The sequence below is a fragment of the Haemaphysalis longicornis genome, unplaced genomic scaffold (genome assembly GCF_048455015.1).
Source record: "Haemaphysalis longicornis isolate Haplotype H1 unplaced genomic scaffold, Haemaphysalis longicornis Haplotype H1 scaffold_4, whole genome shotgun sequence".
Classification (NCBI taxonomy): domain Eukaryota; kingdom Metazoa; phylum Arthropoda; class Arachnida; order Ixodida; family Ixodidae; genus Haemaphysalis; species Haemaphysalis longicornis.
In genome coordinates, this window is record NW_027526361.1 from 53755277 (window position 1) to 53771081 (window position 15805).

The following is a 15805-nucleotide window of genomic DNA, read 5'->3' on the forward strand; positions in this document are numbered from 1 at the left end:
GGAAGATTGATGGTCACATGCTCTCACCTTTGGCTCCGGCGTAACTGCAGCCCATGCTTTGCGTCCCCCGCCTTGTCTGCTGGTCAGCCAGGGCATCCGACGAGGACAACCAGACCATCAGCTGAACATTAACGTATAGCCATGAACAAATGAAGCGTTAACCAAGAAATACGAACCAGAACACTCAAAATTAAAGAGTATGTTTCGTGGATATGTTCCCATTTATACACTTTGTTACTCAATTTGATTTGCATGGAGAGAGACAGCGCTATTTGCGTGTTCCGGTTCATATTTGCGTGTTCACATTTAATTTGTCCATGACTACACTTCTTGCAGCACTGTGGAATGATCTGTGGTCTGTGCTTGGCCGGTTGCGTGGAGAGAGGAGTGGTCTGCTCCGTTCGTGAATCGCTTTCATACACCGCGAACAAATGAAACAGAAACGGGAGGGGGTGTGACAGCTTTATGTATTTAATTTGTAAACAAGCAGTAAGTACACAGTTTGTCATCGAATAACAGCTGATATTTAAACTGAAACTATAATGGTTCACGGTTTGGCTGCGCCAGCCACAAAATATCGCAAGAAAGCTCAATTTCTTTGACCGAATTAGCCGTTATTTTGCACCAATTTCGCCGGGTCCAATTGTAAAGACACTAGAAACAATGTGGATGTCTTTTGCGCGTAAAGAAGTTCGTTGTGTATGAAAATACAGAACGTTACACATTGAATTGTGACATGAATTTGTGCTGATCTTCCCTCTCTCGCTCTCTCTCTCTCTCTCTCTCTCTCCAAGGGTTGCCTCGCCACGTTTACTTGTTAGACTGAAATAATCGTGCCGGGCATTATTGTGCAATGTTTAGCTGAATTTGCAAACGCAGAAAGTGGTTTGAAAACCAGGAAAGTTCAAATCGGCGTCTTTTTCGTGCTAAGCTATGAGAGGAGCCCAAGTTGAGGAGTACGGATCTATTTATTACACCGCCTGATGTTCTTTTGAATAGAGCAAAAGTTCCGTACGTCTTACGTTTTCGCCTCCATCAGGAACACAGCCACCGCGGATGGTGATCGGACACACGGTCTTGGTTCCAATGTCAGCAATCCATTGCGGCAGAAATGCACCATCCGTAAGTGCCACAGGCGACAATTGCCACAGGCTACAAGTGCTACAGGCGCAAGCGCTACAGGCAACGGGTGCCATAGGCGATAAGTTTTGTATTACGCGTTTTTGAATCGAATAGTGCTGTACCCTGTCATTACAACGTTTACTGCGTTCGCACCTTGATCCTGTGTGTCGTCATTGTGTTACGCATTGTGCCTTCATTTTCATTTTTTGGGCATCAAAAGAAACTGGCGGTGTTAAATGTTGCTTTCCATTATACACTCGGTGGCGGCAGAACCCAACTTTAATCGATGGTACCGCACTGAGAAGAGATATCATTGATTGGGTCATTATCGAGAAAAAAAAAAAAAACCGGCTGCCGCCAAAGCCCGTCACAGAAAAGCTGCCGGCGCGGGAGATACGAAACAATGGGAGGCTGCGTTTTGTAATCGAAGGGCCGTACAATGGGAGCATGCCGTGAAGGACACGAGGGTGGAGAGGGCGGAGGGGGTGAGGAGGGGGTACGCGCGAAGGTGTTGGAAGCTCGAACGGAGAGGGGGAGGGTGGGACGAGATGGGCGAAGGAGCGTTGCCTCCTCTTCACTGGTTGAGTAATGTCACCACAAGCCCTTATCAGTTCTCCGTCCAGGCCTCCGAAAACAGCAGTCTGGACAGTCGAATGATAAGGAAACGTGGAAACGGAAGTTGGATCCGGTCGATGCGTGTTGAGACAGGCAGCGTTTCCGCTTCCGGAGAAGGGCGTGGGCGGACCGTTGCGGCAGCACGGCGCTAGTCTTGGCTGCGCATAGGCAACGCTCCAAACTGGCTGGAAGGAAGTAAAACGACACCAGAAAAGAGGAATTAGTGGATAGAGATCTGCTCGGGGCGTATTCTTCCGCCGCGGCGTTGCTTACCCTTTCGCGAGTCGTCTCCGGTCACGGCGGTCGGTTAATTACACCGGCGGAGCATACGTTTGCGGAGGCGCGTCTTCTCGCGAGAGGCGAGAAGCGGTGTCGGAGGCCATAGTGGCGGTCCCGCTCCGCGCCGTTTCCTGAGTTGCTCCGGATAGCGCCGGGTCAGAGCCGCGCTATCGAGGCGCATCCGGCAGCAGGCAGTCGATGCGGAGGCGTCGTCTCGGCGATACCCACTCGCAGCTAGCCAGAGGCGACTGCAAATTGGATCCGCCGAGGGCGTTGTTTTCTGCACAGAGCGAGGAGAGAGACACATCATCACACAGCCCGTCGAAGTCATCGCGAGCACGCGCGAAGTAACAGCTCTCGGGGAACGTCGTGAGCGCTTTACGTCTCAACGGGAACACGAGAGAGCTTGCTTAAGAAGCAACGGGAATGGGGGCTGGAACCACACCGCTCGGCATCAAAGTTTTCGCTAAGAGAGACTTTTTCGTGGAAACAAGAGTCTGTATGGGCGTCGGTACCTGCTTGAAGCCGCCACATCTCTTAAAATTCCTTTATAACTCTCCTAACCTATAATTCCCGCTGCGACTTTTCAAGCAAAAGTGGAACTTCACACGGACAAAACGGGATGGGCGCACATTGTGTCGGCGTTATATTCTTTTGTTCATCTCGTAAGGTTTCAGCACTGGCTGCTTTGTGTACACTACCAACTGGGCCAGGGTTGGAACTTGGGGTTTGGCATCTTTCAAGGACTTTTTATGTTTTCCATCAGCACGCACACACTGAAAAGCCGTACTTCGTTGAAATGGAGCCATTTCTCTATACGTATACGATGCATTCGACGGAAGAAAATTAACCAGAGCTCTGCAATACTGTTTTATCCCTGTGAAAAATTTAAAATAGCCCCATGGAGAAGTTGTTGTTGCCCACTTAGTAAGATAGCTGACAAGTCCCATCGAGGCAATAATGCTATGTATAAAACTGCGTTCTCAGACCTAGAGAGGGATTAGACTTGGTATGGCTTAGTAGACATTGGAGTTGTGAACATGGTAAACAGAGGGTGAATTGCCCATAGAGTTTCGTACTAATATATACTAGAGGGAAATCTGGCGCCACTGTCTAGGGAAGCCGCGCTTCAGCGAGCGCTCCGTCATGTACCGGGCAGGCACGTTCCACTTGCCCTTGGCATGGCTCACGAACAGGCTGAAAAGTTGGCTTTGGCTGAAAAAATGCAACAATATTACTGTCAAAGTTTATTGAAATTTGTTTTGTGATTATAAAATTAAAGCTCCAGAAAGATTTATTTGTCAGGGATTATTTAGAAGCTTTATGGAAGATGAGCAAAAAAAACAATGCTACCCCTTTTGGCTTCAAGATGAAAAAAAAAGCCATGTGGCTAACCAAGACAAGGAGGCGAGGAACGTCGCTAGCTGCAATGGCGCCGCCCACGGCGGCCCGTGAATGCAGCGCCAGATTTCCCTCTAGTATATATTAGTATCAAACTATATAGAATTGCCCCTCCTGCACTGTATTTGAGATCATGAAAAACTTCGGATAAAGCAAGGATTTCAATGAAGTGATTTTGTAAAATTGAGGGATCCTGTAAAGACCTGTAAGACGATCCTGTAAGACGATGAGTAAACGTGAATCCCATTGAGTTTCTGCTCGCAAGTGCATAAAATGTTTCTCTCTCTCTCTCTCTCTCTCTCTCTCTCTCTCTCTCTCTCTCTCTCTCTCTCTCTCTCTCTCTCTCTCTCTCTCTCTCTCTCTCTCTCTCTCCCTCTCTCTCTCATTTGCAAATTGGTTGGTATTATTATGTACGCACAACAACAACACGTTGCTTATATCACCCCTGAACTGCATTTGCTTTATTATATTTTATAATTGTCTTTTATTTGACGTGTTTCTTTAAAATGGCATTTAACTAACCAAGTGCGTTGAGTCTACTCCGGCAGGACGCATCTAAGTAACGCGTGTGGCGAGAGTGTAAGTGCAGCAGATTAGGTCACCATAAAAAAAAAAACTTGCAAATAAATCAAATTAGATAAAATACGTATCCATGCATCGGTATTTCTTTCTTGATTATTTCTCTGAGTTTTGATTTAAAGCATATTTATACGTAGAACATCTCTTCCTCCCTGTACGTTTTTAAATATGTTATGTGCGCGTGTGCATGTGTGCATCTTAACAACCGCGGCTTCCCAAGCAACGCGCAACATACTTGCTTGACCTTGGCAGAACGTGAAGGTCAGAGGGACGCTACCATGTGTTCCCTGGGTTTGCACCTGGAGTAACAAGCTTCGCTTAAAAAGCGGATATATTGCGCGGCCTGTTACTCAGATTCAAGGGCTATGCTGCGTCCAGACTTCTCCCGCTCGTTTAAAGGCGGCGCTAGTTCGTGTTGACAAAGATGATGATTGAAGACCGGACAACCATTGGATGAAGCAACCAAGCATGAGTTGTCGCACAGGTAACCTAAGAACGTTCTAATAAAAAAAAAAGTAGTGCTCAGCTCTAATGAGCCACTAGGTGAACGGTGCTTCTGCCTATTCGTTGGTTTGAGTAACGTCATTAGCTTACGCGTTGAGGAGCATCATTGCTGCATTTTAAATCGGAAAATCTCGCTGCATCGCTACCATACAATAAACACGGCCATTAAGTAATCGGTATGGCCGGCGCTGCACTGCCACTTTTTTTCGCTTACTATCGCAAGAACCAACGCAACGAGCGTTTAGAGCTAAACGAACGCGGGTGCTGCCGGTTAATTGCACATATTTTGCGTCAAATGTACCTGCAGTTTTTTTTTTGCGCTAAACAACGGGAAGATGTAGGACGAGCGCCAGCGTTTCACGAGTTTTGAACGGTTATGACTATATAAACCACTTTGTTTTCGAAGCCTCCGCGGGACGGCCTACGACGGAACGCCGGGCTCTATACTTGGGTCCGTTATTTCGCGGCACCGCCTGATTCCGGCAGTCGTTTGACATCGACCGTTACAGCGCGCTACAACGGCAAGGCGAGCCCCTAAAGTTCTCTGCACTTAAGGTAATTTGTTCGTGACGTGAACGAGTTAATGGGACCTGTTTTCGACGACCCGGATTCGGCGAGTTGACGGGACTGATCGTTCACCTCAACAACTGCTTTCTAGGTAGGGACAAAATAACGAGCAGAAAAGGGATAAAATTACCAACCCATCTACCTCAACAGCGAATAATAACAGCAGACATGAATAAACACGGCGGTGTCGGACACAGCGAGTGCGCACGTACGAAGGTAGCAAACGGAACGAAACGTTCAAAGTGATACAAATGCGTGAGCACAGCAGATACAGACAAAAAGAAAGAGAAAAGTCGCAATGCTGCCCCAGAGGAAGTCGCCCGGCCAAAGGAGTCGCGGAGCCCGGGGAGCATGCCAATAAATTGGAGGTCCAATTCGTCGCATCCTCATCTGGCTGCCTCCGTGGGCGCCTTTTGCCAAACATCCACGGGCAGCTGCCCGCCCCCTCCCTCCCCCCTCCCCGCCCAGAGAATGTTTTTTAGCGAAAGGCGGCGGGAGATTCGAACTGCGGGAAAGCTTCAACACCAACAAAAAGCACACAAACTCGCTTTTTGACCTAAGGAAACGACAAAATTCACCTCCCTTCCCCCAGTCTGCGCAGAATGGGAATAAAGACGGAGGGCGTAATGCGGACAGCAAAAAGCATTCAACGGTCTCTGCACTCGACGAGAGAGAAAGCGCAAATACACCACGAACAGACGGCGATTGGAGAACTACAACGAAGTACGAACAGTCATAAAAAAAATGTAGGGAGTAAAAGAAATTCAGCTGTTCTGTACGGAGTCAAATCGATCGGAGCGGTTTTTCTTGGAAATCACGCCGGCGTGGTCTGCCCGCTTTTCAGACTGCAGTACTTGTAAGAGCGAGATGTTTCGCCGCTCTGTGCTTCCTGACCGCAGCGAGGAGTTCTGCGATTGAAAATGGGGAGCGGGGGAGCCAACGGTGCTGCCGCCGGAGTCCTCCGGCGATCCGCAAACGGCAAGCTCCGAGTGCTGCGCGGATGAGAGCCGAGAGGCGGCTATGCCGACTAGTCGATACGGAGCGATGAAGCGCTCCGCTCTCCGGCCTAAACTTATGGCCGGTCTAGCAGAATAACCGCCGGCGCTGATGTGTAGTAGAATGTAAGAGCACGTATGCGATAAATGAGCTAGGATAAAGAAATCCTTGACGGAAATGGAAGGATAAGGAGGAGGGATTGGCGGGGAACGGAGGCACAAAATGAAAACGCGCGTTTTACTTTCTTCTGCACTGTACCTGTCTTGCGGACATGTTTCACGACGTACGTTTTAAAGGCGGAACCAGCCCGGGGTAGCTTCCAGTATTTGTGCCAGTGCACGCCGTTCTGCAAATCCCCTATTTAATCTACACCGGTCTCGGAACAAGTCCGAACAGGATTATCCTTCTCTTTGGTCCCGGCGAGGCAATAAGCTTAGCGTCGCGGCAAGGAAAAGCCCGGCCGTAGATTCTGGAGCGAGACGGCAGTTTACTTGTGGTTGGCTGGCTCTCTTTCGAGCGCGACCGGCAGCAGTGGGCTTCACTGCGGACGATGGCAACAGAATTGTTTCCTTGTATTTTGCTCGTTAGACACTGCCCTCTTGTGTGTCACCGTTGTATCGAAATCGTTTTCGGCCGATGGTGGGGCAACAAAAGAAAGATGGGATAGTTTTTCTACCGTAGCATTTTTCAGAAGAGCCTGCCATCGCCTACCACTGAAAGTCAGTCCTCTTTTTCTTGTGATTTTTTTTGTGTGTGTCCCATTAGAGTCGTAGCGCTCAAACCCGGAAAACATCATGGTTATACCTAATATTATAGCGAGAGGACATTTTCCCATCGGTCAGTTCCTTTAGCCGTCGCTGGTGATCCTGTGTAATGATGCCGGCTACGACAAACCCATCTAAAACCTATTCGAACGCGACCTGTACCGTGCTATCATTTTCTATTCATGAACAGAAAACCTAAAAACATTCGTGCGCTCGACATAAATATTTTCAATTCTGCACCTCAGTTTATGGTGACTACACGTGAACTTCGTACAAAGCGAACAGAAAACTGAAACATAACACAAACTTCATACGCCATTTGGTACGCCCCTCACTGCGAACACCTCGGCGCATTCATGATTTGCGAACATATGTACAAAATCACGAGCAGTGACTGGAAGCCCTTGGACAAGGGCATGAATCCCAACTGCCGTAGCAACTCAGCCAACGAGTGGTAGCCATTAGCTCTAAAAACACAACCCAAGAACGAGAAAGGGGTAAAAGATGGAGGGAGTGAAATAGAGGGGAGCACGGTTTATAGAGCGCCGCAGTTTGTGGACCAGTCACTCACTCACTCCTGGCGGCAGGATATAAGGGGCACCGAGCCGAAGCTATTGCAGGCTTTACGCATTCTCCGGAGGCGCGTCGAAGTTGGCGTTAGGGCCCCAATGAGTGCCTCCTCCCCCTCCTCTCCCCCTCCTCCTCCTGATCCCCATCCCGTCTCTAACGGCCCATGCTCGATTGCGCCCTGCGCGCTGCTGCTGCTGTGTGGAGGGATCCAATATTTACGCCGCAGTACGATTAACGACCGAGAGATGGCGCCTGCCCATTGATCGTCCGCCGCCTGTTCTGGTTGGGTTGGCTTTACTTTATGTATGTATATATATATCCTTAATCGACGATTTCTATACTTATAGCCCGCCTTTTTCTTGCCTTTTCTGTGTTCCCAGCCTTTGCCAGCACTGCTTAGCGACACCGAGACTGCCAGCATGCAAGTAATGCAGTGCAACGGCCAGGCGCAGAGGAAAAAAAAAAGGGGGGGGGGGGGAAGAGTTCGCTCCGTCAGAAGCTGCGGCTGCCCCGCTACCCATCCTACCCGTTTCTCCCCCGCCCGACTCCCATCCTTTTTTCGTCCTCTCCCGCATCCTCCTCGGTACGAAGCGAGCGAAGGGGAAGTGGCGAAACGTCGCGGAAGAAAAAAAGGGATGCACGCAGGCGGAAAGAAAGAAGTTCCGCGCGTCTATATATATCCATCCGCACAAATTATTTGATTAGCGCCCCGCGCGTCTCGTCCTAAAAGGGAAGGCGGCACTGCTCCCTCCCTTCGCGCCCGTGCTCTCCATGCCGTCTTCGTAGTCGAAGCCGTAGCCATAGCCCCGCACCGGCCGGCTCGCTTCTCCTTTTATGGGGAAGGCCTCCCACAGCCGCCGCCGCCGACCCCTGGTTGCTCGCTCGCTGATCGTTTTTGTTTCTTCTTATCTCAATTTCCTGTACATTTCGTGTCGGGTTTTTCTAGGTTGCCTTTACGCCTCCTCGTTTCGCGGAGCGGCGGGCGATAAAAATGGGTCTCCGAAGTGGAGGAACAGCAGAGGTTGGAGATAAAGGGCTGTGTGATGGTGGAAATCGTTCTTGATGCTTCGCCCTTTTCCCTAGTTGCCTTTTCTTTTCGTATTCCCTGCTGTCTTTCGCACTTCCCGGAAAAAAGAAACTTACGGTGCCGTTTCTTTCCGTTATTCACGACTTGAGGCTGGTTTTCACCTAGAGAACGACGACATGCGAATTGGCTTCCAAGCTGCTGACGAGTAGAGGGGGAGACCCAGAGGGAGACGGAGCTGGAGAGGCGTAGAGAAAAAGAAAGAAACGGAAGAAGAAGTTGGAAGGTTGGAAGATTCCCGCAAAGCGAAACGCTAGGGGCGGGAGAAAATGATCGAAAAATTGACCAAAGTGGGGGTGAGAGATGAGATCGCGACTGAGGGGAAAAAAAGGGAAAAGGAAAGATAAACAAGCCGCCGCCGGTCACTAACGGGAAAAAGTAATGGCGAAAAGAAGACCGTAATCGTACCACACTTTCTCGCTCCCTCAGAAGGTTCAATTCGTTCGTAAAATTAGTTACAGAAAGAGTCCTCAATGAAGGAAAATAAATAAAATTGCGTAAGAACGGGAAAACGGGATAGATATTGACATGTATCGTGTTTTTGTCGCGGTGGCTGAGTGAATAAGGCGTTGTGCTGATGAGCACAAGGTCCCGGGTTAGATTACCTGCTGCAGCGGTCGCTTTTCTGATGGAGGCGAAAAGCGAAAATGCCGGTGTGTTCGAGATTTCGGCGCACGTTAAAGATCCCCAGGTGGTCAAAATTAATCAGGAGCCCTCCACTACGACGCGCCTCTTCGCCTGTGTAGCGTCGGCGCGTTAAACCTTGCAATCAATCAATCAATCAATCAATCAATCAATCAATCAATCAATCAATCAATCAATCAATCAATCAATCAATCAATCAATCAATCAATCAATCAATCAATCAATCAATCAATCAATCAATCAATCAATCAATCAATCAATCAATCAATCCTACATCGTGAAGCCACCCATCGTGAACTTCCTTCTGTGCGATATACTCTCCGTGGTGGCATAGCGGCTAAGCATAGCAAAAGATGTATATACCCCTACTAGTTTTTCATGAACCCTGGTTATGTACTCGTTATTTTTCATAGTGCACGTCCTTCTTCAGGGGGAGCATTATATGACAACCGTCACATTCTGCGTTCCGATCAATTCCTCTTTTTAAGATCCACAAGTAACACGAGCGTATGAGTATTTTCTTTAAAGTGACACATGGTATGCGACGTAGTACGTAACAAATTTCGTCTAGTTTGCAGTTCCAAGCTTTAAAACATGTTGCGCCATATTTTTATGTTGTGGTACTGCAAACGTCTGCTTACTTCTCAGATAACCTCAACCAATTGAACACTAGCGCATGCCCTCCTTATGTCGGGAATGCTCAAGCTTTGGTTAGGAGCCCGGATGCATCTGGAAAATAAACAACCGGGCGAAAGTTTCTCGGGCTTATGAATCTTTGTAAGAGATGGTGCTGCGCAGCATGTGAGGTTTGTGAATGACCTGACCTACGTCACTTTGTTTTTTGCCTTTGGGTGTGAATAACGATCACGACTGCGCAAACGACTTCTATAGCTGATTAAGCAGCTTATTTGCACAACTTCTCGTAATTTTCGACACGCCACTCTGAAAACGTTGCGCAGCTTACACGTTTTTTCCAACGGTCGGGGCACTGAGGGATCAGCGCCGTTGTGTTGAAGGTATAAATCTAGAACTTTAACAGTATTTCGAAAACAAAGGATCTTAAAGGGGCCCTGAAGGTAAATACAAGTTTGCTTCATTAAAAGGGCTGCTTTGTGCACTGGCAACATTTTTTATCGCAAAATTAAAACTAATAATCGAGATAATAAAGAAAACATATGAAGCAGTGGCGACCCCCCAGCCACTTTCCGGCAACTTTCTATGACGTCAAAGAATCTTATCTGTGTGATTGGTAGCCGCAGACCTAAGCCACCACCAAGAAACATGACTGGACGATCGTAGTGAGGACTCTAGTTCCGCTTGATCGTATTACATCAATGCTAACCTTCAGTTAACACACTTATACCTTTTTTTAGTGCTAGCCCATACTACGTCACTCCTGACCATAATACGTCACTGTAGCGCGAAATTTGAAAGCTTTTCAATATTTCTTGCGTTTTTTTTTTTGTTAAAAAATGCCTTTCGTGGCTTTAATGAACTGAATGAGTTATGCTAGATCTTTCAGACTGAACGAAGTTGTATTTTCTCTCCATGGCCCCTTAAAGCATCGAACTCCGCTCGGTTTTCTCTTCTGTAGGAGTCCTAGGCAGACCAACTCGTGCGCTTTGCGCGCGAGCTGCGACTCATCGATTGCAGGTGGCCTTTGGGGAAGTTTCTGTTTCGGCGGGGGACGATCAAGAAGCCACGAGGGGGCGTTCTATGGCGGCGCACATTAGGCCGGAGCAAGGAGAAAGCGCGAGGCGTGAACGGCGTGGGCGTCCAGGCCGAAGAAAGCGGACGAATGGACGTTATGCAAATGAGGTGCTCCTGCGCCGTGCAAGAGACTCTCCCTCGAAGGGCAGGCAATGGCCGCGCCAGAACGGTGCGTAGTCAGTTTATGGCACGAGCCCAGCGCAGTAAAATGCTCTGCCGGCTTCTCTGGAGAGACGAGGAGAGGGCTGCCAAACTCCCTCCCGCCTCTCCCGACGTCGCTTATTCTGTGCAAGCGCGTGCACTGGAGACTGGTTTCCCGCTTTTGAATACAGGCTTACTCGATTGTCTATTGCTGCCGAAAATGAGTGAGTGAGTGAGTGAGTGAGTGAGTGAGTGAGTGAGTGAGTGAGTGAGTGAGTGAGTGAGTGAGTGAGTGAGTGAGTGAGTGAGTGAGTGAGTAAAGGAGTTCGGGAGTAAGTGAGAGGACAGATTGAGTGAGTGAGTGTGCACAGTGAGTGAGTACGTGAGTTAGGGAGTGTGTGAGTGAGTAGGCGAGTTAGGGAGTGACTGAATGAGTGAGTGAGTGAGTGTATGAGTAAGTGAGCTAGGGCGTGAGTTAGCGGGTAAATGAGTTAGTAAGCGAGAGGACAGACTGAGTCAGTGAGCGAGCGAGTGAATGAGTGTGTGAGTGAGTGAGTGAGCGAGTTAGGGAGTGAGTGAGTGAGTAAGCGAGTTCGCGAGTGAGTAAGTGAGTGAGTACATGAGTTAGGGAGTGTGAGAGTGAGTAAGCGAGTTAGAGAGTGAGTGAGTGAGTGGGCAGAGTGAGTGAGTGTGTGACTGTGTGAGTAAGTGAGTTAGGGAGTAACTGAGGTGGTAAAGTCAGTGTGTGAGTGAGGGAGTGAGTGAGTTAGGGAGTGAGTTAGCGGGCAAAGGAGTTAGGTAGTAAGACTGAGTAAGTGAAAAGCAACAATCCTCGCTTCAGAGTGGCTTACACTACGGCTTTACGAACCAGAGTAACCTTAGGCGTACAGGGCATTCAGAACGCAGACGGGGCATTGCCAAGCCTAACCGTTGCACGCCTGTCAGGTAATGGCTGGTGTGAACTAATGCTCTCATCCCTCCAAAGCTTTGCACGGGAGCACATCAGTTAGTCGAACTTACAGCAACGGAATCCGAGTGACGGAGTAACGAAGCCTAAAAAATATGTCAATTCAATAAATGTGTATGCCTCATGAACCTCTGACAGGAGAGTAGGAAACGAACTTGTGTGCATGATTACGAAGCTTGTGAGCGCGGGAAGGAGCTGTATCGCATGTTTCCTACCGTATTCGTGGAGGGGTCGTTCGATATTAGGCAGTTTTAGCATATCGTTACCGTGTTGCGTTACCGTTTACCGTGCTTGCGGGAGTCGACTGCGCAGCGCGAGAGTTACCGCGAACGGTAACTTACCGGCACAGGCTTCACCGTCGCCAGCGGCTTCCGGTAACACGGTAAACGGTAACGCAAACACGGCAACGATATGCTAAAACTGCCTATTAGGGAGCTTTAGCACAGCGGCCAGCGTACGCTACGCTACGGTCGGCGGATACCGGGACCCGACTAGGCAGGAGAGCATTCGTTTCGCGGGGGCGAGTGGCCCGCCTCGCTGAACCCGCTCATTCGTTCAGTTGAGGGGGTGGCCCCCTGGCCGTGGCAGTGCGCGCATGCGCAGTCGGGTTCCGCTACCCGCCGACCATAGCGTAGCGTACGCTAGCCGCCACGCTAAAGCTCCCTATTCTCTTTAACGTACGCGCGCGGCTTGCTTAGTCGTTCTCCGTTGAGTGTTCTGTACGAATTTAACGCCTGCTATGTTCCCAGTTAATTACGCGCTAACAACACCGACATCCGCATATTGAGAAGGTTAAACTGGCTACGGCACACCGTTCGTACTGGGCACGGGATCTGGGCAATGTAAAACTTCGTGCTATATCGCCACAGATTCGTTTAACGTGCGCCAGAATCTTGGACAAACGAACATATGGGAATTTTATCTTAACCAGGGAAAAAATAACACCCAAAACGGGACTAGCGACTGCGTACTCAGGGGCACGGAGTCACCCAGCCACCCTTTTAGACACTAATTACAGATTAGTGATCGCACTAACGATTCTCGTCGAAATTGTAGCGAGGTATGAGCTTCCCAACCTTTCATATAAATTAAGGTTACGTGTTGTCTTCATGGTTAATTAAATCTGAGCCAACTTCGCACACGTGTTCCCGTTCGGATGTCTGTATATGAAGACACGCCCCGTTCTCGTGTTCCGTGTGCCCGTAACTGACATGCCATATGCTTTCGCTGTCCGCCATCCTGTGCGATCGATTGAATGTGGTCATTTGTTTATTTTATTTCAGAGCATGTGACGGCAGCGGAAAAAAATTTGATGGCCAATGACGACCAAGCTCGATAGCCCTCCACTTATGACAGAAGGTCATTGTTTTTTTTTTATTACGTGCACAAAAACTTTAGAATCGCTGAAAGTTATCCGAGCAGTTTTTTTTTGTTAGCTTAGCTCTTTTTATTTTTACCTGCCACGCAAACGTTGGTCCTCGAAAATCGCCAGCAGTAAGGGAAAAATCAGCGGCGTAAAAAGAAAATCGAGAAAAGTTCGCGGAATGCAAACAATGACCATTTTATGTACTCATGCACGAAATAAAGCTATATACAGGAAAAGTTGGGAGAAATATTACTAGAAAAACGCGTTATTTACTACATAAAGCAGCGTTTTCAAAAGCAGATCGTAAAAAGCAGTACGGGAAGCGAGAAAGATGATGCAGTGCACCGGGGGAAGCACGCCAGAAACTCTCAGACCATCACTCGCGCGGCGCCGGCGGCGAGCGCAAAGTAAACAGCGTGTCCCTCGAGCTCCGCCAAAGTGGTGACGGGCTCGCAGCAGAAGAAGCCCCTCTCGAGCACGGCGTGCCGACACACCGGAAGTTAGAAGTGGCGGAAGTGACGACAGAGTGGGGTGGTGCGCGACAGCTCTGGGAGGGAGGCGGCAGTCAAGCTGCGGTCACCCTGCCTTCGCCAACACAGCCAACGCACATACACCCGCCCTCCCCCTTCCCCGGGAAGACCTGCAATTTCCTCTCATCCATCACAGTGCGCCCCGCAAAGCTCACTGCGGTCACCTTTTTGCGGTCGCATGGATTTTCCGTCGAGCTAGCGGGGAGAGGTTTACGGCACGTACCCAGGGTACGAAGAGGAGGCGCTGTCCGATTGGGAGGCGGAGGGGTCAACTCGAGTCGAGAAACCTCCCGCGATGCCGTTGCAACAGTGGCCCGGATGGCTTTCCAGGGTGTTAAGTACGTGACCTAACAGGGTTTTCACACCCCGCGGCCGTGGATCTAATGAGCGGACAGCCGGCATCAGGAGCATCCCGGTGGCTCTAGCTCGTCCCTCCTAGCTACCAGGACTTTTTCGCGAACGCGGGAAAAGGCGTCGTTTAATTTGTCGCGCGCATACGTGCGCCAGTAGTTGGACGGAACGGAGCGGCGGGGGTGAGGTGGGTCATTACCAAACATACGCCCGCCACGAGCAATCTCATCGTGCGCGCCGCACTGCAGTTCGCGATTTTGGCTCGTCTTCGTCGGGCTAACCACCTCGTTTCGCGTGCGGCGTTAACTTTTCGAACTCCATTAGTCGACAGTGACCTCTCGCGAACAGCCTACCATACCTGCGCGTTAACAACAGTTGGGAGATCGTGTTTGAACGCGTCGTTGCAATCTCGTTAACGAAGCCGAGCAGTGAATTGAAGGTGCACAACCAAACAGGTGTTCCTCCGTTGGTATTGTGATTCGATAAGTAATCGATACTGTTGCCGTTCTACAACAACAAAAATGTCTGCGCCTTAGCGCGTCCTGGGGAACCAACGCAAGCGACAGTTTCTTGCGGCTGTCAAATATGGTGCAGTCTTTTCCCTTCAGCTGCATGACCATGACTGCTTGCTGACACACGGGCACGCCATTGCGAAGATTGAATGAACTGTCCCGACACTACACCCCACAACTCGTTTTAACCGCAGCACCACAGAAACTACCTGGAGTTAAAGATATGATGGCGCATGCGCTCCTTCGCACCTCCCTCGTACGGCTGTCCCATTCCTCCTCGCATTCCTCCACCCTACAGCATGCTTCTTTTTTCTTCGTTTTACAGTCTGTTACCGCTTTCTTTTGCGTACGACCTATTTACACAACACTGAGATGTCTTGACGTCTGTTGTTGTGGACTTACGCTGCTTCCGGGTGTGGTGGGCTTTGCAAACATAGTTTTAATTGTTGGTTTTGGGCGACGCAAGGCAGGCGAACGGCAGTTCGGCCCCATGTATACACGGCTGAGGTACATTGGCGACTGTTGAGAATTTTCGCTACCCCAAACCTTGGCTTACGAAACACATAACGCCATGGTTCGGGTGGGCTAAGAGCACTCTGCTCTCTGGTGACACATCGGTTCCTCTCAGTTTTTAGGAAGTCAGTGCCGAAGGCAAAGCGACACCCGAAGCTACATCAAGGTTGGCGCCAGCTGGCCTTGGTGCGAAGCTTGGAAGTATCAAAGCACGCTCAGATGCCCGCTGTTTCGTTGGAGCTCCCCGAGACACATCGGACTTGATTAAACCCGCATTCACACTGTTTCATAACATACCTTAATCCTGGTGTCAGTGTTTTGGCATTGTACCAAGGGGAAGTGGACGAGGGAAAAGGAGGCTCCAGGAATGTTCCTCCTTATGGGGACTAGTATTATAAGCTCGACATACGTAAAGACTGTTTGGGCGAAACGGACATATGTCACACTCTGTGAAAACAAACAAATAAGCTATAGGGAAATAAGTAGACATCTAACCATGAGAATCTAGAAGGTCCGTTAACACACAGCACTTCTCAGGCCGTGGGTGTCGCTAAGTGGCTGCATTAAGCCGAACAGTCGGAAAGGTCTG

At 49.4% G+C, this 15805-nt stretch overlaps 1 long non-coding RNA gene across 1 annotated transcript in view; it reads right to left on the bottom strand.

Moving 5' to 3' along the window:
* Positions 1-375: 375 nt before the first annotated feature.
* LOC144180358 (uncharacterized) overlaps positions 376-15805 on the bottom strand; it is a 35215-nt gene continuing 19785 nt past the window's right edge. Inside the window, exons 2-3 of the long non-coding RNA XR_013324383.1 lie at positions 2011-2296; positions 376-1922 (exon numbers count right to left, since the gene is read on the bottom strand). This is a non-coding gene — a long non-coding RNA (uncharacterized LOC144180358). The remainder of the gene's footprint in view (positions 1923-2010; positions 2297-15805) is intronic.